Here is a 22,368-nt window from a genome sequence, read left to right on the forward strand (position 1 = left end):
CACTCATCTGACAGTGAAATCCGGTTGCCTAAGAGTCAGGCCTCCCAGACCGCTGGGAGCAGTTGTCTGGGTTAGAGGCAAACACCAGGTCGGGTCAATTACAGTTATGCTTTCCTTCCTTCCGCTCAGTTCTGTCAGAGTCCTTAAGCAGCCACTTGAGATGACATGGACAGGTGAAAGTTGTGCATGAGAGCATCTACATTGCTTTTCCTGGCAGAGGTGTGGGTATCCCAGCCCAAGCTAGCAACTGAAGTCACTGTGGAAGGTGACTTTCCTGGAAGGTCAGTGTGGAAAAGGACTCTGGTGTGAGAAGCGTCCTGTGCAACCTCAGGGCCACCTCTGAGAAGAGGCCCTTGCTGCTCCCTGGCAGTGAGTGGGTGGCCTGCGCTGCCCAGGCTGGTGGCAGGCTGCATGATAACCTCCGTCTGCAACCAAACTGGGTTATCCTGACTCACACTGACAGACCCCGAGCTGGAAAAGCAAAGTGGTACACACAGGGCAGGTACAGGGAATGCCAGCGAGAGCCTTTTTGGCCAGTCAGAGAATATGAGGCAGCTCCCCATTGAACAATCTGCACCAAAAGGTGTGGAAGGCACGAGCAAGAGTGGCCAGGGACCCTGCAGGGCTGGTGACACCACGAGCGTCCACAAGGCAGGCGCAGAAGTGACCTGGTTTGGTTCCCACCCTTTGATAAGAAAGAGATCCTGATTCTACTGTGATTTAAACAACAACAACAAAAACAAGACAAAACAAAACAAAAAAAAGCAAAAAGGTTTTTGGTTTAAAAAGAAGCCACTCAAGGGTGAAAATAGTTATTTTTATCAAAGACAATTAATTTTCAAATAAGCTGACACTATCTGGAAATGCCTGTGTTCCCTGCAAGCCCTCCACCCCCGAGTGTCCACCGCTTCACCCTCCCAGGACCTGAGCCTGACACGGAGTCAGACGTGTGCAAGAGTGAGCGTCTCTGAGAGCCTTTACAGAACGCTGCCGGGCAGGACAGGCAGTGGACTCTCGCTTACACTATGATGCACAGGGCCGGGGCAGTTCAGATGCGTCTCCTTCGGTCTTTGCTGGGCGAGGGCTTCACCTGCTCCTTGGCTGCTATCACCTCAAGGACACCTTCACAGGGCAGTGGGCCTGTGCCCCTCACCTCTCAGGCTCCTCCTCCTCCTCCTGGAGCTGTTGCTCAGACTTGGCTCGCTGCATCTGGAGCAACTGGAGCTGCACTCAGAGCTCAACGATGGCCTCCCGTTCTTCACCGACCGCTTGGTTCAAGTGATTTATTGTTCTTTATTTCTAACTCTTCATTCTGACTCTGTAAGTCTTCCAGAATGATCTGCAGCTCCTCCTCATCCTTGCTCTCACATTCGCTGTCAGAAGAGTGCTCCTCTGTCTCGCTGCGGCCATGCTGGTGACTGGATCTCCGCAATCTCAGCTCGGAGGCGGTGGACCTTTTCTTTCTCCGAGGCGATCTGACTACGCAGAAACTGCTCCATGGCCAGGAGCTCCTCCTGCTCAGTCAGGATCTCATTCTCCTGGGCAAGGAGGATATTTATGACCTCCTCATTTTCCAACATTGACTAACTCAAACTTATTTATAAAAAAACAAAAAAACCATTTCTTCTTTGGAAACATCCTCTTTTGAAAGGCTGGTTATGTCCTGGGAAATCTTGGTCTCACACTCTTGTCTTTTAGCTTCCTTCGGCTTTCTCTTGAGGGCAGTCAGAATCCTCTGTACTTCCCATAGTACAGAGGATTCTTTAGATGAGTCCTATATCCCGTGCTGCAGATCTCGATGTAAACAGTTCAAAAGGAACTCCTGTCTCCTGATCTCTTCCTTGATGCCTACTTGGGTCTCTGGCAGTGTACGCATTGTGGCCATGTTGGACCAACGCAGAGGTCTTGTCACTTGCTTCAGGACCACGGTGCTAAAGAGCTCTTGCACGTGTGTGAAAAGCACATACAGGACCCGATTGCTGGTCTGGACAGTTGGGCTCAGCACTAGAGAGATGTTCTGGACGTTCATCTTGGTTTCTATCTCCTTCGCAATGATGTGGTCCATGTGCACAATGAGCCAGGAAAGCAGAAGATGGTTATACTCCGGCAGTTAGGGAACTCCTGCACTTTCTCCGTCTCTGTGATCCTCTGAGAAGCCTCTTCAAATCGGGGCATAAGCTCTCTGGTAAGCAAATTCTCGGGAAGGTCTCGCAAATATTGCTTCAGCAAGCTGGCTACAGTGTTAGGTTCATATTCTTCCAAGTTTGGAGACTCCTCTGGGTCACAGGCTGCTCCTCTACCTTTGATTTGACTCCTGACCCTCGGTAGATGCCTTCACACTTCATGCCATGCTTCTCCATGTAGTCCACACACTCTCGGAAGACAGCTGGCAGCCGGATGCCGTCATACATCATGGTCCTCTCTACTGCGTCAGCCAAGGCAACGCCGAAATGGGTCTGAGACGTCCGTCTGAGGCACCTCTGACTCCTGAGTTGGCTTCTTCTTTTTCTTCTTCTCCTTCCACTCTTTAACAACATTGGCTTCTGTCAAGTCTTTACATTTCTTTTCTTTATGCTTTTCTTCTTTGGGCTTTTCTTTGATTTTAAAATCCTTTTCCTTCTTTTTAGAGAAGCTGGGCTTTTTGAACACATGGATTCCCTTGGACCTCTTCATCTTGGAAGGACTTTCAGCTTCATCTCCAGAGCTGTCTTCCTAGAAGGCAGCTTAGCATTCAGTCCTTTTCTCCTTTTCCTTAAATTTTCCTTTTTTCTTTCCATGGTCTTTCTCATCATCAGGATGCTCGTGGACGATGTCATGGGGAGGCGAAGGCTCACCGGTCCAGTACAATCCAGGAAATTTTGAAGGGCTGATCTCCTCGGAGCTGGGAGTCCGGGTCAACCCGCTGCCTTGCTCAGCCCGGCGGTGTTCACTAGGGCTGCTGGTGGGGGGCAGGAAGGAGCTGAAGCCCTGAGGAGGAAGGGAAGTGGTCTTCTGGTACCTATCCATTCCATCAGTGCCTGCAGCCCAGCGACAATCTACTCTGCTGAAGCCACTGCCTCCTGTGCTGTCTCCCTGGCTGACCGCAGAAATCCCATTCCCACCCTGCCCAGCCTTTGCCTGTTTACTATTTCTTGATCAGTGGTGGACTAGCCATTTTGAGCTGTTATTTCTGAAGAACATTTTTCGGTAAGTGTTATTGAAACATGTGTTTTGTGAAACACACTTTTACCACTATTGTAACTTGTTCCACTATTACTTCACATGGTATTGTCAGAGGTGAAATCAGTAGGAACTTTTGTAACGCCAAACTAAAGCCCATCTGACATATGAGGATGTTAACTTCCAACAGAAGCTCTTCACCTGTGTCTTTGTGATAAATCTTTGAGGTTGTCAGACTTTTAAATGTTATGCCTCTTATCAAGACGTCCTGTGTCCATAGCTCCAGGAAGCAGACATTGTCATGTAATCTCAAGGACAGAAATGACATATGCATCTCTACAGGGATGTTAATGTTGGTGATGTAAAAACCTTCCTTACCTTTAAGACAGATGCTGTTATAAGCATGTATTCTTCATTCCAGCCACTGTGTTGTTCACTGTCAAGCCTACACCTCAGGGACCAGTGTGATTCTTTAGGTAGAATTTCTAATATGTGATCTGATTCTTGTCTTTTCTCTGCAATTATGGATAACATACCCTGTGTGGGATAAGGATAAGCTTGTATTAATAAAGATCCACATCTGAAGCACAAATATGTCTTTTATTGTGATCCTGAGCAAGGACACTTTTGGGTGCACAGCAATAACTGAGAGGAATAAAGAAGTCATTGAACTTTTTTCTGTTTTAGCTTCCAAATACATTTTCTCCCCTAATCCATTTTTCCCCAATTTGTAACATCACAGTTTTGTTTGGACTCCTGTTCCCCAAAGCATTTTGGTGAATGGTCCTTTATTACTTTCTGTTTCCTTCTATGAATATCTTTCTCAAGCATGGCATTCTAAGTAAATATTGGGATATTTCCCTTCTAGAGATCAAATCAGTATTTTACTTCCTGTCTGTCCTGGCCTCTATTATGTACCCTAAGTTTTTTATTTTTATAAATATTATTTCCCTACTTCTAAGACTTTAATTTCGTTTTCTCTGACTTCTTTTTTTTTTTTCTTTTTTCTGGAGCTGGGAACCGAACCCAGGGCCTTGCACTTGCTAGGCAAATGCTCTACCACTGAGCTAAATCCCCAACCCTTTCTGTGACTTCTTATTTTTACCTATATCTAAAGATGCAGTCACATTTAAGAACCCAAGTATTTGTCAATTATTCTTCCATAATTTTATTCTGTAAAAATAACTACCATACACAGATTTATTCCATATTTTCTCTATTTTCAATTGATTACATGATTAAAAACGTGGTTACCAGAAAATTCTGCTCTAAAATACCTAAGAAATGGGCAGTAATGCTCATGTGTCTGACAAGATAAATTGGTTCACACAAAGAATAAATTCCTAGCTCAGCTATAGTGCTAAAATAGAGGTGGACAGTAAATATATATTTCCAAAGAAGTTTAGTAAGTAGTTTAAAATAGATTAAGCCATATTAGGCAGCATTCAAATCTAGTCCACTATAATAAAAGATGTTAGTATATAGCAAAAAAAAATAATGTATACATCTAATTCATTGATAAAGTAAAGTAAAAGTCTACAGATATTAATTATAAAAGATTGAGTAATCTCAGAGGCCATGCTATAAAGGGATCGACTCCAGAATAATATGGAGTCATAAAGAAGCTGGAGGACTTTACAGTCGGGTTATCAGCGGTGTACTTCCCTAGACCCATTTCCTCCAAGAAGATGGTGGGTTAGGATCTTTGATGCAATCAGTGTAAAACGTGGGAATACTATTTCTTTTTATTTTGTATTTTTGATTTCTTTCAATTACATGACTCATACTTCAGTGCAAATTATTCCTATTTTACAAGGATCTTACCTTCATGTATAGGTTATCTAAACATTAATCTGTTTAGTTAAACGAAGGTGCCGTAGAAACCCAAAATAATACAAGTTTTGGAGTAGGCAAATTTTTGTCTTCTAAAAGACCCAAAAGAGATTTGCTAAACAAACATTTCTGTTTTGTTTGTGGTGGATTAATAGATGTTACTCTTGGGTTAGTATATACATTGCCTTTGTTTTTTTGTGAATCTAAGAAAGAAGGGAAATCATTGCTGTAACTGAACTCATTTAGTCTTCATTTAGCCCTAGTGTACCCTTTTCCTTTTATCACCTGCATGCCTTATGCAATATCACAAACACGCAGAAAATAACTAATTAATATTATAACATTTATAATGATCTTGCTTCATAAGGCACTTGATATATAGTTCTATATGGTCCATTCTTCATGTATAAAGAGTAAGTTATTGTGTTTGCCTTGAAAGCTATGCTTTATAGGAATTAGAATCAAACAGTCATATAGTACCAATCTTTTCATTCCCTTGTGTGACTTTCTGACTGCCGTGGACAACAGTAAATTACCAGCAGTATCTGTACTTCACAACACAATTTGTCTAACTGCACTTCTGTTATATTCTTTGGCTTTCTCCACTGATCTGTGAGCTCAAATCTGAGATCGTAGTGTCTATGTCAACCATATGGGTTTATTATGATATATTTTCAGATTTTCGTAAGAGACTAGGATGGTGGCACATGCCTTTATTTCTAGATCTCAGAAAGCAGAGCCAAGAGGATCTCTGTAAATTTGATTTCAGTTTGGTTCACTGATCATGACAGCCAGAGCTGTTACATAGAGAAAATCCAATTTGCTATTGAGTTGCTATTTTCTTATATAAATTTATGAGATTCCACCTCACACTAGTCAGAATGGCTAAGAACAAAAACTATGGTGACAGCAAATGCTGGCGAGGATGTGGAGAAAGAGGAACGCTCCTCCATTGTTGGTGGGATTACAGACTGGTACAACCAGTCTGGAAATCAGTCTCGAGGTTCCTCAGAAAATTGGACATTGAACTCCCTAAGGACCCAGCTATACATCTCTTAGGCATATATCAAAAAGATGCTCCAACATACAACAAAGACACGTGCTCCACTATGTTCATACCAGCCTTATTTATAGTAGCCAGAAGCTGGGAAAAAACCCAGATGCCCTTAAACAGAGGAATGGATACAGAAAATGTGGTACATCTACACAATGGAATATTACTCAGCTATCAAAAACAATGACTTTATGAAATACATAGGCAAATGAAGGGAACTGGAAAATATCATCCTGAGTGAGGTAACCCAATCACAGAAAAGCACACATGGTATGAACTCATTGATAAGTGGCTATTAGCCCAAATGCTTGAATTACCCTAGATACACAGCACATGAAACTCAAGATGGATGACCAAATTGCGAATGGTTCACTTCTTCTTTAAAGGGGAACAAGAATACCCTTGGGAAGGAATAGGGAGGCAACGATTACAACAGAGGCAGAAGGAACACCCATTCAGAGCCTGCTCCATGGGGCTGGAGAGATGGCTCAGTGGTTCAGAGCACTGACTGCTCTTCCACAGGTCCTGAGTTCAATTCCCAGCATCCACATGGTGGCTCACAACCATCTGTAATGGGATCCAATGCCCAATTCTGGTGCGTCTGAGGACAGCTACAGTGGACTCATATACACAGAGCCGGCCCCACATGTGGCCCATACATATACAGCCACCCAATTAGACAAAATGGACGAAGCAAAGAAGTGCAGGCCAACAGGAACCAGATGTAGATCTCTCCTGAGAGACACAGCCAGAATACAGCAAATACAGAGGCGAATGCCAGCAGCAAACCACTGATCTGAGAACGGGACCCCCGTTGAAGGAATCAGAAAAAGGACTGGAAGAGCTTGAAGGGGCTCGAGACCCCATATGAACAACAATGCCAAGCAACCAGAGCTTCCAGGGCCTAAGCCACTACCTAAAGACTATACATGGACTGACCCTGGACTCTGACCTCATAGGTAGCAATGAATATCCTAGTAAGAGCACCAGTGGAAGGGGAAGCCCTGGGTCCTGCTAAGACTGAACCCCCAGTGAACATGATTGTTGGGGGGAGGGCGGCAATGGGGTGAGGATGGGGAGAGGGACACCCATATAGAAGGGGAGTGGGAAGGGTTAGGGGGATGTTGGCCCGGAAGCCGGGAAAGGGAATAACATCCGAATTGTAAATAAGAAACACTCAATTTAATAAAATAAAAGAGAAATGTAAAAAGAAGTACTCAAGTTAATAAAGATGGACAAAATGTTAAGAATCAATATATCATTGTAAGTATCATTTCTTTACATATTCTTAATTTCTTAATCTCCTTTCTGTGTTTAACCTCTAGCATAAACTCAGGACCAGTGGAAAGAGGTACTAAAATTTGGAAGCAAATTCTAACAATAGGATAATATCTATAATGCACAGGTGAAATTTTCCCTCACATGGTAAATCCTTCATTACTGTTTGTTATAAATCATATTTTCAGTGCTCAATGATTTAACTTTAAGTTCTGGGAGTAGAACAACCTAGAAGGCCCTCATAGGGAAGAGGAGCAGCTGGACTGTTCGGCAGTGTATTATAGCCAGGAGTGCATGTCCTCCCAGTGGGGCAGCTGCTGAGTCCATGTTCGGTTTCCTTAATGTTTCCAATATTTGTTGCATTATTCTGGGAACATGAGGACTTTCCTCCAGGAGGATGGTATAGTGATTTTCCATGCCGCACTGCAGCCAAGGCCTCTCCAAAATCTCTTGGAGAATTTTCGATCATAAATTCTACTAGAGAAATCTATGAAAAAACAGGGCAAACACAGAGGGTCTCTGTCATTTTGCATGGTTGCAAAATCACATTTTACTTCTGAGTCTTGGAGGCTAAAAATATGCCATTCAAAATTCTGAGAAAAATTTAGCTGTTCTAAATAGGGGCAGGCTTTTGTCAGAAATTTAAAAGATTGTGAGATCAGATGTTCAAGTGTGATCATCACAGTGCAATGTTACATAAGAGAATGATTTCCAGTTTTTACATTGTGATGGCCAGTATGTGATACATACTGTACACTGAAATAGCTTTGGTTACATTTTATAATATATGTGTGAGCATGATTTTAAGGATGCTTATAGAAAGGCAGAGCTAAGGAGGGAAGATGGCCTCTGAATGTGGTTATCATCCTATTGAAAATTCACATGGGCTGTCTAAAAAGTAAGAGACAGGCAAACCCATCTGAGCAGTGTAATTCATGTGTCTCAGTGCAGTGCAATGGTAACAGCTGCATCAATATATCACTGTAGGTGCCATTTCTTCACATATTTAGTTAATTACTTAATCTTAATACAGTGATGACTCAGTGCAGATGCAATGGTAACATCTTGATTTTATGATTCATTATATTGGGAAGTCTTTGAAATAAGATCTACTGGGAGGAAATGGGATAATTATGTATCTTCAATGGCAGGTAATTTGGAACCCTGTCTTCTCCTGATCTTTGATTCTTCTACACAATATGAGGAATATAATTGTTTCTCAGTTGAGTTGTTTTACAGTATGTTCCCTACAGGTCCAAGGACAGTTGGTCAATTAATAATGGATCAGAAACTCAAATACTTAGAGTCAAAATAACCATTTGATCACTATACTGCATAAAGTTAGGTAGTTTATTATACTACTTGAAAGATGGCTAACATAGAAAATTATACACAATAATTTCTCTAAACCAATCAAAACCAGCATCCTGAGGCCAATGGTAATTTACTCACATTAATCAGGAATTCTTAAGGATCATATCTGATATAAAAAAATCCAAATTGCATTGCCTTTTTTGGTTGGGGAAACCACCTTGAAAACAAGTAGAATTTCACACATTTTACACGGAATATGTCAGAATTAAGTCTTGTCTGCTGAATCCAGTACGTAGGATTTTGTATCATTTCACAGCATTTGTTCTCACTGGGTTAGTGTTAGGATATTCTCAATGACAAAGACAAAAGACTGAGTCTCTGAGCTCAAATACCCATTTATATTTTACTTAAAATTCACCAATGATTCCTTCCCTCCAGAAGAACACCTTTCAAAGCTGTACTTACTTTACAAAATGAAACAAAACAAAAACCAAAACAATCAACAACAATAACAACAACAACAAAATAACCAAGATTCTCAGGGTAATCCTGTTTTCCTGTCTCATTGAAAAGGCTTATCAATGCTAGGCATAAAGTTCTTATCTAATTACCCTTCTGCCAATATCATTTGTCACTCCATTATTGCAGGAGCTGGGCACAAATAAGAGACATGGGGCTAACCCAACAGATAGGTTGTAAGAAGACATTTCATTAACAGAACAGTTACTTTTAATTTCATATAATGTACAAAAAAGTTGCCTCAGAAGAGCTGCATTTTCAGGTGGCATTTTATCTAAAAGACTGAACACAGAGACAGTTATTTTAAAACAAGTATACTCAATTTGTAAATATGAAGGAAGGGAACGGAGTAATCATATCGTATGCAGGATGCACTGTAAATAAAATGAAAGAGTTTGTACTCAAATTATTGCTTGAAATATTTACCCAATTCAGAAAAAAGACAAATCTAATTGGAATATGAAAGTAAGATTATAAGCCTGGGCTACTGTATTTCCCACTGTAACTCATACTCTTTTAAAAGTGTCCTCCATGTTTGTGAACAATTGAAAGCTTTTGCTGTCTGTCAGTGTTCTTAGTAAATGTTTCTGTGATATATAATCTCTAATGTGTGGAAGCAAATGTTACTTCTATTTTGTTGAGGTTGTTCACAGTTTCCAACAACTACCTCTGCACTGCAGCTAATTTCTCTTCATCATTGACCGTTTCAGGTAGCAATCCACTCATCATATAGCATTGATGTCATTAGACTTCCCTTGTGGTTTTGGAGGAAGTCCTTATAAAGAGAGGAAAAATATTTTTTGGAAAAAATTAAACATGGAAATTATTCAAAGTACATTCACCTGTAAATTTCAGTTTAGTTCCAACTTTCTTCACAGTTCCCCAAATTTCCCCTAGTTAGAACGTTCCATGATATGTGGGCCCAGTAAGTTTCATCTATTTAAGCTAGAGACCAAAGAGTAAATTTTCAGATTTACTTGGACTATAGAAAAATCTTTCCTTAGCTCAGCATGCCTCTAGGGGACAGCTGAGCAAACTAGCACATATAAGCGATTAATACTACAGTTCGAATACTATTTTTAAATGATAGAAACATACAATTATGGTACCCACAATAAAGACAACCATAGGAAGTTATTGTCAGATTTCTCAGGAGCAGAAAGCCACGTCTGGTACTGGAAGCATGGAGGCACATGTGGTCATAGTTCTTAGAGAATGCCCTGCCCCTATTTCACTAAACAAGTGTAACTCCGAACTCTATTATAAATATTTAATTTAATGTTCACAGATAATATACCCTTACCCATCAAAAAAGGTTCTCTTTGAAGTGGATGGAGACCATTACTGAAAACCACAGCTAGTCAAGGTACAAAGAACAAACTATCCTGTGACTCTGAGTGCCAGTTTATATATATATACATAATAACTCCTGAACTGTTGGCTCTGAGCATAGGTTGAGACAGTCAGAAAAATTGTACACCAGAGGATAGGGACATTTGCTTTGAGATTTGTTCTCCTAGAAATGAGGGGAGGGTTCACTTTTGATAGTTCCACAATCACATTGCTTAAACAATTTCTGAACAAAACATCATCCATGTTATTAACACTAACATATGAGACTTTGAGCATATAAGATTTCTCTCATACATATCTACTGTCACTCAGGGGAATGGAAAAAGAAGACAACTACTCTCATAGACTCAGAGGAGTCCTGAGGTGGATGATGGAAGGACATTCCCTTCCTTAAATATCTACGCCATTACATTAACTGATTGCTTGTTTATATCCACCTCCTCTTCCGAATCCAATTTGTCCTTTACTGTTTGGCACAAAGTTGTACTCAGAGGTTCTAAAAAGACACCGTGGTTGTGAGCCCTTTCTGTTTTAGTATGTACAGCAAGTCCTGAGAAGAAGATAGAGAAATACCTGTCAGGCTTCACACACCACAGACTTTATTTGTTCCTTGAGAACCAGACCAATGGTGTGCACAGGTGCAGTGCACGTGCTGGCATGGACACAGATGACCTCACGCTGGTTTTGTGCCTCAATATTTGTTGTACACTTCCAACCCTAATATTATCCATTAAGGATCAGGCAACATTTCTTTATATCAGATTTTCCAAAATAGTTAAGGAATTAAATCCAACTTTTCCTATAGATGGTTTCTGAATAGTCCTCTCTCATCTTCCTACTGGAAAGCCAATGATTGAGAAACAATTCTTGCTCCACATGGTGATAGAAGTGAAGGGGTCAGGTATTTAAGAAGCAGGATTTTGTCTTAGGATAGCCAGAGAAACACCATATGAGACATACCAGAATTGCTGCAGGCAGGATGCCATCCTGACAAATGGAACTGAGTTCTCTTCCAAACAGTTTTCTTCCCTTTTTAAATGGTGGGGTGGTGCATACTTGGTCCTGGTGGGGCACAGAGCCCCTGTCCAACTGCGATGTTATAGAAGTTCTTTGTTTCTTAAAAGTTTTTTCCTTCATATCTGAGCAGGAGTTGAGATCATTACATGGGATAGTATAATTTATAAAGATCTTTTACAAAACCAAATTTCAATTGCAAAATGTCCCTATTATAATGGATTAATCATCCTGTTGTGCTTATGTAGCCTTCTTCTCATATGCCTTACACTGTTATTAATCTTAGTGATGTCTCTAAGACATGGTCTTGTGTTCTGTAGTGGGAATTCTCACAACATGATGATGTCTAACTCCATACTGTATCATGAAATACTAGATACATTGGTTGAACGAGCTCCCTGAACTATGTATAGGCTGTTGCTTCCATAATTACACGCATTTTCATAGCCACCCTTACTTTTATTCTCATTTAAAAATTTTCTATTTTTTCAAATGTCATAGGGAAGCTCTTTTCATCCTTGCTTTTCTTGTTCAGCATTTTGAAGAACCATTGTTAAGTTTATTTCAGCAGCAGCATGTCCCCCTCATGAGAAAATATACATGACTATACACTATAGTTTCAGGTCAGAGCTGAAATTAAGTTTCTTTTTCGCTTCTGAGTTTTCTTTTAGAATATTGGACTATAATACAATTTTAAACATGTTACTTAAAACAAATAAATTAAAAGTAAACAAATGAGTCATATAACACAATATAAAATAGTCTTCTTCACTGAAAAACATATTGTCTGCCTGGCTATCTAATGCAAAATTATGAGGGCTGAAATCACAAGTAATATTAGATAGATGGACAAAGATGTTTGAGTGTGTGTGTGTGTGTGTGTGTGTGTGCGTGTGTGCGCGCGCGCGTGGGTGTGTGTGCATGCGTGTGTGTGTGCGTGTGTGTGTGTGTGTGTGTCTGTGTGTCTGTGTGTGTGTGTGCGTGTTTATATATAGGTATACCAAAACACCTATCAAAATTTTTGATTTGGAATTGTTTCTGTCTAAAGAAAATGCAGGGACAAAAACTGGAGCAGAGACTGAAGGAAAGGCCATCCAGAGATTGCCTCAACATCTGATCTATCCCATCCATAGACACCAAACCATGACAGTGTTGATGATGAAATGATATGCTTGCAGACAGGAACCTGACAGGGTTGTCCTCTGAGAGGGTCTACCAGCTTCTGACTGAGACAGACGCAGATACTCTCAACCAACCACATGACTGAATCCTGGGACCCAATGAAAAAGTTAGGGGAAGAAATGAAGGAGGAGAGAGGGATAGCAACCCCATAGGAAGAACAATAATATTAATTAACTTGACCCCTCAGAGCTCTCAGGGTCTTAGCCAACACCCCAAGAGCATACATTGCCAGTCTACAGTCCCTGCTACATATGTAAAGAAATGGCTGTCTTGTCTAGCCTCAGTGGGAGCGGATATTCTTGTTCCTGTGGAGGCTTGATGCCACAAAGAAGCGGGATGCTAGAGGGGTAAGGTGGGAGTAGGTAGGTTGGTGGGGGAGCACCCTCTTACAGGCAAAGGGGGAGAGGGATGTGGTGGGGTATTCTTGGTAGGGGGACCAGGAATGGGACATTTCAAATGTAAATAAAAGTAATAAAAATAAAAAACAAAGTTTAAAAGAAATCAGGGGTATAAGTGGGAGGTTTTCAAAAAGGAGAATAAGGAGAAATAATAATAGTATTCTATCATTTGAAAAAATAATTAAAAAGCCCCAGTCTATCACTGTTAGGGCCATTTCGAATCTATAATATAGGTCTAAAAGATATTTGTTGTATGATTTGAAATGAGATTAGAGACTGGGCTACAAGCCTAAGGTGATTTCTAGTCAAGCCTGCAACAGATTATCTGCAATACCATAAATCTTGTTTTTCTATGTAGATTTCATTGCAATAGATTGTCAAAATATAGTTCATGAGTAATTTTGTGCTCTAATCACGAAACCACTTAATAGGAACATATCACGATCCATGTCTTGGATCTGCTTATTCTAATGGGACAAAAATGTGTGTACACAGCGTTTTGACATACCAGTTTATGGCAAATATCTGCCTGGCAAAAATGAAATGTTCTCCCTATAACCAAGATTAGTCTTTACATCGGAACTTAGAGTTCTCTTAATATGGACGTGAAACATACTGCTTTAGTGTGGTTTGTTTTTTTGTTGTTGTTTGGTTGGTTGGTTGGTTGGGTTTTTTTTTTTTACAGTGCCCCATTCCTAAGCAAGAAAATGATAGTATGCTACGATATTTTATGACAAATTAAAATGGGAACTAAAAAAAAGCCGCCTGAAGGAAGATGGCAGACTCACTCTTTTGCTGCTGGCTTCTTGCTGAGTTTCTGGGCTTCAAGATGAATTTCCCATGTACATCAGCATTTAGATATTTCATGATTACCCCAGATAGGGAAGGAAAAGCTGTAGAATTTCTTAAGTACCGTGAACTGAAGTTCTTTTGAATATTTATCATTCTAAAGTCATGCGGATACTCATGCCTTATGAGAAAAAAAACATGAATTGTAACTACTGTAACTGAATATAGGCAACCCTTCTGATACAATTTAGAATGCTTTGCTGCATTTCTTCTCCTTGTCCTCCCCCTCCCACTCCACCTCTTTCTCCACCTTCCCCTCCCCCTTCCCTCCTCCTCCTCCTCCTTCTCCTTTTTCAGGATAATGTAGACTGTACATACTAGAACATTAGAACCCTTACAGGGATACTATAATAAATTAAGCTGAGAACTCTAAAAATAATGAGGAGAAATTTTTCAGTGTATCACTTTGTTTAGAGAATATAGACCTAAGAATGCACTGTGTAGGGGGACTTTTGCTGTATTCTTCTCTAACCCTTTTAAGACAGACCTGCTGGAGTATTAATACCAATAATATTTTTACATCATAAGAATCCTACTTCACCAGGGTTGGGAATTTAGCTTAGTGGTAGAATGCTTGCCTAGCAAGCACAAGGCCCTGGGTTTGGTCCCCAGCTCCAAAAAAAAAAAAAAAAAAAAAAAAAAAAAGAATCCTACTTCACTCCTCTAGCTTCATATTAAGCAATTTAAATATTTCACACTGCATACATAAAATAAAATATGAGCACTAATTGTCTTCACAAAGATAATTGTGATATCCTATACTAGCAACTTAAAAGCACAATGAAAAACCCAGATAAAAATAAGAAAATACACTAAAGAGAAGCAGACAACAGGAAATAATATTAAGTCTGAAATCAATTAGAAACAGAATCCATAAAACCAAGATCCTGTTCTTTGAGAAAATCAACAAGACACATAAACCTAAACTAACTAAAAGTCTCAGAAATAGTATGCAAATTAACAAAATCAGAAATGAAAAGAGAGACATAATGGAAATTGAAGAAATTAAAAAAATCATCAGGTTTTACTACAAAAGACTAACTTGACAAAGCTTGAAAATCTATATGAAATGAATGATTTTCTAGACAGATACCACATACCAAATTTAAATCAAGATCAGATAAACTAATCAGTCCCATAACCCCTAAGGAACTAGAAGAATTCACTAAAAACAACCAACAACAATAACAGTAACAAAAAGACTAGGGCACAATGCATAATCCAGTGCATAATTCTACCAGACTTTCAAATAAGAGCTAATACCAAAACTCCTTAAACTATTCTCAAAAGAGAAACAGAACTACAGAACTTGCTGGTGAGATTGTAGAGAAACGGGAATGCTCCTCCATTGCTGGTGGGATGGCAAACTACCACCACTCTGGAAATCATTCTGGCTGTTCCTCAGCAAACAGGAGATAGTTGTACCTGAAGATGTTGATATACTGGTCCTGGGCATATAGCCAAAAGATGCTCCACAGTACCACAAAGACGCAAGCTCCACTATGTTAATAGCAGCCTTATTTGTAATAAGCAACCCTGATGTTCTTCAACCAAAGAATGGATACAGAAAATATGGTTTATTTACACAACGGAATACTATTCAGCTACTAAAAACAAAGGACATTGTGAAATTTGCAGGCAATTGCATGGATCTAGAAAATATTCTGAGTGAGCTAACCCAGACTCCAAAGGACATGAATAGTATATATTCATTAATCAGTGACACTACACAAAATATACAGAATATCCATGACACTAAAAGTTAAACCATAAGGAAAGCCTAAGTAAGGATGCTTAGCAAAGGGAAATAAATAACCATGGGAGGCAGAGGGAAGGAGAGACATGTGTGAGATTGGAATGGGAAGAGAACCGGTCAGGATCAGGTATGGGAGAGACATGAGAGAGGACAAGGGACCCAAGAGAATGATTGGAAATATACAGCTCTCGGGGTTGGTGGGAACCTCTATAATATCCCAGAGTCATGGGATAGGGGGGTTCCCAAGAGTCAAGGTAGGAGTGAACATGATTGTTGGGGGGAGGGCGGCAATGGGGGGAGGGTGGGGAGGGGAACACCCATAAAGAAGGGGAGGGGGATATTTGCCCGGAAACCAGGAAAGGGAATAACATTCGAAATGTAAATAAGAAATACTCAAGTTAATAAAAAAAATAAAAAAAAACACCCCCCCCAAAAAAAGAGTCAAGGTAGAAAATTTTGCCCAAACACAAAATCACACAGATGTAAAATTTGAAGAGACCACCTTTTTAAATCAGACAGGACACCTGTAGATAGATAGGGACACTAACACACCTACAAAACTTTCAACCTCAAATTGCTCTTGTCTAAAAGAAATTCAGGACAAAAATGGAATAGAGTCTGAAGCAGTGACCAGTAAGTGACAGGCTCAACTTGGGATCCATCCCATTATTAGGCACCAATCCCAAATATTATTACTGATGCAATGTTGTACTTGCAGCCAGTAGCCTAGCATGGCTGTCCTCTGAGAGGCCCTGCAAGCAGCTGACTAAAACAGATATAGATATTACATCTAACCATTGGACTGAGGTCAACAAGCCCTATGAAAAAGTTGGGAGAATTGAAAGAACTGGAAGAATTGGAAACATCATAGAAAGACCAGCAATATCAACCTGGACCCCTGGGAGCTATCAGAGACTGAGTCACCAACTGAAGAGCATTACATGGGCTGTTCAGAGGCCACAGGCACCTATGCACAAGAATGTTTTCTTATCTGGCATTAGTGCCCTTAAATCTGCAGAGACTTATGTCACTAGTATGAAGGTCAACTTTATGGGTTAGAGCTTCAAATTTTCAGTAGCTTTTAAAAGATCAGCTTTGCAAGAATCCTTGGTGATCTCAAATTTTATTTCTTATTCAAACTTTTCTGATAATTTTATTACAATTATTTATTTGTTAATAATCCAGTGAGAAATAAAAGAAGGCAACAAACAGTATAGCTGTAATTAAGTCAGATTGTCTCCAGAAATCAGAATATGATTTCATATTCAGTTGCAGAATTATTGGTCATAGGAGATGTGAACTGAATATTTTGCATGGATTTGGAAAAGGGCTATATTTCTAATATTCATTACAAAACAATCTACATAATTTGGAATAAATAAAAAACTGAAGATTTTAAATTTTAGATTTAAACTTGTATAAATCTGTGTAAGTCATCCACTCACATATATACCTGATCACCATGTTAGACTTGGTGTCTGTGCAGGTCAGATGTGGGAATTAGATCCCCTGAAACTGGAGTTATAGATGGTTGTGAGCTACCATGTGAGTGATGGAATCCCTTGAGATATATAGCTAGGAAGAGTTTCTGTAATGATCACCAAATGACTTTTTTAAATTGTTTTCTCCATAAACAATATGTCTAGAGTTTTATTTTGTTTGCCTTATCAGGAAAATTCTGTTTCTGAAACAGAAAGCACAGAAAAATTCCTGTCATTCTAAGGCTGTTGCTTATGAGGTAATAAATTGTTTCTGAATGCTATATTAGTAATTAATTATGATTTAAATGAATGAAATTATACTTAAGTCATTTTGCTTTAGTTTTATTCAAGTTTAAGACTAAATAATGAGTGGGTTGCGGATTTAGCTCAGTGGTAGAGTGCTTGCCTAGGATGCGCAAGGCCCTGGGTTCAGTCCCCAGCTCCGAAAAAAAAGAACCAAAAAAAAAAAAAAAGACTAAATAATGAAAATAGTGAGAATTCATCAAACTCAGCTCGTCCCTCCTTAGATTTCCCTGTTATTACTTTGGAGTACTCTTGGAGCTTTCCCAGGGCCAGTACAGAACCACAGTTGGTAATCTTCAAAGTTCTGGGAGGCAAAAAGAACCAACCATCACAAATAAACTGACATCAGAGTCTTGAACAGTCTAGCAATTTCCTTTACTTACCATTTCTAGCTCTTTAGCAGGGAAATTATTTAAATCAGTATTAATGATATTTCTTCTGACCACAGGTTTGAGTAAACAGGACTGATTTCAGGAGAAAATCTATGGGTACTTGCCTTTCCTCTTGGAGGGAACCTTGATCTACTGATCCACAATAAAATAAGAAGTTGCATTCAGCCATTACCACTAACCAAGACAAATAGTATTATGAAATTTCTTACATCTGTGCAGACTGTGTGTGGTATATTGAATTTCGACTTAACATGAGCACAGAACCTAGTGTCCACAGAGGCATATACTCATGGTGGCTATGATGAGTTTAGCAAAGTTAACATTCAAAAGATATGATAACTTCGACAAAGTGAACACAAGAGTCAAAAACAGAGAGTCTTTGAGGGTGCCTAGAAGTGAAAACAGCCTTTGGCTTTCATTCAGAGATGTCCAGTCTGTGGAGATGAAGGACTGTGTCTATCCTGGAAAATAGGCCTGATGCTGAAAAGAAGTTCTAGAACATAATTACTGCACACAGTGTTATGGATCCATTTGAAATGATCATCTAAATAGAACATTCTGTTGAAATATTGAGCACCCTCCAGGAGTGGCTCTAACTGGAATTATTATTAATTTTATTTTCTTGTAGACTCCTATTTAAAACCAATGTCATTGGCCCATAGAGTTTTTAAGTGTTAAACTAGCAGACAAAAAGCACTCAAGCAGACACACCACCAAATACCCATTTACACCCAAACATACATGGAGAGGTGATAATGAACAGAAAGAGAAAGAGAGTGAGAGAGAGAGGCAGACAGAGGTAGGGGCATAAAGTTAGAGAGGCAGACTGACATGTGGATTCTCATTGTACAAACTCACAGAAAGCGATAGACAGGGATGCATAAACACAGAGAAACACACACACACACACACACACACACACACACACAGTTACAAAGAGATACACATGCACATTTAAAAATAGAAAGAAAATATATACACAGATATTTATGCAGAAAAGACATAGAAATGTAGACTCATTCATTAAAGATTTAATAAAAGTTAAAAATAAATACACTAGAACATGTACACTTACACATCCACACAAGAGAAATAAAAACAAGAAGAAATGGGAAAGACTACAGAATTACATACCAAATAGGCAGTATAGTCTAATTTAAAAAAAAAAAAGAAAGAAAGAAAAATATTCCCTCTAACATTGGCATCCTTTAAATTAGGTGTGAGCATATGACAAATTAATCACAATTTATTACAGTGCATATGTATTATCTAGTGAAACCACACATACAGCTCAAACCATTGGGCTATGACTTTCATTTCACATAAAACTAGACACGAATTCAAGAAAAAATGTCACTCAAAGGACTATTATTATGTCTTCAATAACTTCTGATTAAAAAGGAGCCATTTGGTTTTAGCAAGATTCCCAAACTCGCGGATTCCTGCCCACAGCAGCTCGCTGCTCCCAAACACCATGGAAGAGAGACCTCACCGCCTGGACAGGTGGGCACTCCTGAGACTGCAGAGTGGAAGATACCACCAACGCTGCTCACCCCTGCCACATCCCTGGCCCAAGAGGAAACTGTAGATGTCCTCTGGGTTCCCTTGGATAAGGGCACACCAGGAGCAGGTCCCCTGTGTCTCAGACACCGCCAGAACCTGAAGGGACCGACCAGATAAACAGTTCTCTGCACCCAAATCCCGTGGGAGGGAGAGCTAAACCTTCAGAGAGGCAGACACGCCTGGGAAACCAGAAGAGACTACACGCTGCCCACATTACTGATTCCAGAGGAAAACAACAAACGCCATCTGGAACCCTGTTGCACTGAAGGTCCCGGAAAGGGCAGCGCAGATCTTCCTTGTTGCTGCCCCCACGGAGACCTCATAAGCAACACCCCACAAGCAAACTTGAGCCTCGGGACCACAGGAAAGACAAACCTTCCTACTCCAAGCGACCTGACTAGTGAACTCAGGACACAGGCCCACAGGAACAGCTGAAGACCTGTAGATAGGAAAAACTACACGCTCGAAAGCAGAACACTCTGTTCCCATAACTGGCTGAAAGAAAACAGGAAAACAGGTCTACAGCACCCCTGACACATAGGCTTATAGGACAGTCTAGCCACTGTCAGAAATAGAAGAACAAAGTAACACTAGAGATAATCTGACAGTGAGAGGCAAATGCAGGAATCCAAGCAACAGAAACCAAGACTACATGGCATCATCGGAGCCCAATTCTCCCACCAAAGCAAACACGGAATATCCAAACACATCAGAAAAGCAAGATCTAGTTTCAAAATCATACTTGATCATGATGCTGGAGGACTTCAAGAAAGAAGTGAAGAACTCCCTTAGAGAAACACAGGAAAACTTAAATAAACAAGTAGAAGCCTACAGAGAGGAATCACAAAAATCCCTGAAAGAATTCCAGGAAAACACAATCAAACAGTTGAAGGAATTAAAAATGCAAATAGAAGCAATCAAGAAAGAACACATGGAAACAACCCTGGATACAGAAAACCAAAAGAAGAGACAAGGAGCCGTAGATACAAGCTTCACCAACAGAATGCAAGAGATAGAAGAGAGAATCTCAAGAGCAGAAGATTCCATAGAAATCATCGACTCAACTGTCAAAGATAATGTAAAGGGGAAAAAGCTACGGGTCCAAAACATAAAGGAAATCCAGGACTCAATGAGAAGATCAAACTTAAGGATAATAGGTATAGAAGAGAGTGAAGACTCCCAGCTCAAAGGACCAGTAAATATCTTCAACAAAATCATAGAAGAAAACGTCCCTAACCTAAAGAAAGAGATACCCATAAGCATACAAGAAGCATACAGAACTCCAAATAGATTGGACCAGAAAAGAAACTCCTCCTGTCACATAATAGTCAAAACACCAAATGCACAAAATAAAGAAAGAATATTAAAAGCAGTAAGGGAAAAAGGTCAAGTAACATATTAAAGGCAGACCTATCAGAATCAAACCAGACTTTTTGCCAGAGACTATGAAAGCCAGAAGATCCTGGACAGGTGTCATACAGACGCTAAGAGAACACAAAAGCCAGCCCAGGTTACTATATCCTGCAAAACTCTCAATTAACATAGATGGAGAAACCAAGATATTCCATGACAAAACCAAATTTACACAATATCTTTCTACAAATCCAGCACTACAAAGGATAATAAATGGCAAAGCCCAACATAAGGAGTCAAGCTACACCCTAGAAGAAGCAAGAAATTAATCGTCTTGGCAACAAAACAAAGAGAAGAAAAGGACACAAACATAACCTCACATCCAAATATGAATATAACAGGAAGCAATAATCACTATTCCTTAATGGCCTCAACTCCCCAATAAAAAGACATAGATTAACAAACTGGATACGCAACAAGGACCCTGCATTCTGCTGCCTACAGGAAACACACCTCAGAGTCAAAGACAGACACTACCTCAGAGTGAAAGACTGGAAAACAACTTTCCAAGCAAATGGTCAGATGAAGCAAGCTGGAGCAGCCATTCTAATATCAAATAAAATCAATTTTCAACTAAAAGTCATCAAAAAAGATAAGGAAGGACACTTCATATTCATCAAAGGAAAAATCCAACAAGATGAACTCTCAATCTGAAATATTTATGCCCCAAAATCAAGGGCACCTACATACGTGAAAGAAACCTTATTAAAGCTCAAAACACACATTGCACCTCACACAATAATAATAGGAGATTTCAACACCCCACTCTCATCAATGGACAGATCATGGAAACAGTAATTAAACAGAGACGTAGACAGACTAAGAGAAGTCATGAACCAAATGGACTTAACACATATTTATAGTATATTCTATCCTAAAGCAAAAGGATATACCTTCTTCTCAGCTCCTCATGGTACTTTCTCCAAAACTGACCATATAATTGGTCAAAAAACGGGCCTCAACAGGTACAGAAAGATGGAAATAATCCCATGCATGCTATCAGACCACCACAGCCTAAAGCTGGTCTTCAATAACAATAAGGGAAGAATGCCCACATATAGGTGGAAATTGAACAATGTTCTACTCAATGATAACCTGATCAAGGAAGAAAGAAAGAAAGAAAGAAATTAAAGACTTCTTAGAATTTAATGAAAATGAAGGTACAACATACCCAAACTTATGGGACACAATGAAAGCTGTGCTAAGAGGAAAACTCATAGCTCTGAGGACCTGCAGAAAGAAACAGGAAAGAACATATGTCACCAGCTTGACAGCACACCTTAAAGCTCTAAAACAAAAAGAAGCAAATACACCCAGGAGGAGTAGAAGGCAAGAAATAATCAAACTCAGAGCTGAAATCAACCAAGTAGAAACAAAAAGGACCATATAAAGATTCAACAGAACCAAAAGATGGTTCTTTGAGAAAATCAACAAGATAGATAAACCCTTAGCTAGACTAACGAGAGGACACAGAGAGTATGTCCAAATTAACAAAATCAGAAATGTA

At 39.7% G+C, this 22,368-nt stretch overlaps 1 pseudogene; it reads right to left on the reverse strand.

The window, feature by feature from the left end:
• Positions 1 to 854: 854 nt before the first annotated feature.
• Positions 855 to 22,368, reverse strand: part of LOC134486033 (ralA-binding protein 1-like) — a 31,734-nt pseudogene continuing 10,220 nt past the window's right edge.

This window comes from Rattus norvegicus, chromosome 3 (assembly GCF_021556685.1).
Source record: "Rattus norvegicus strain SHRSP/BbbUtx chromosome 3, alternate assembly SHRSP_T2T, whole genome shotgun sequence".
Taxonomy (NCBI): Eukaryota; Metazoa; Chordata; class Mammalia; order Rodentia; family Muridae; genus Rattus; species Rattus norvegicus.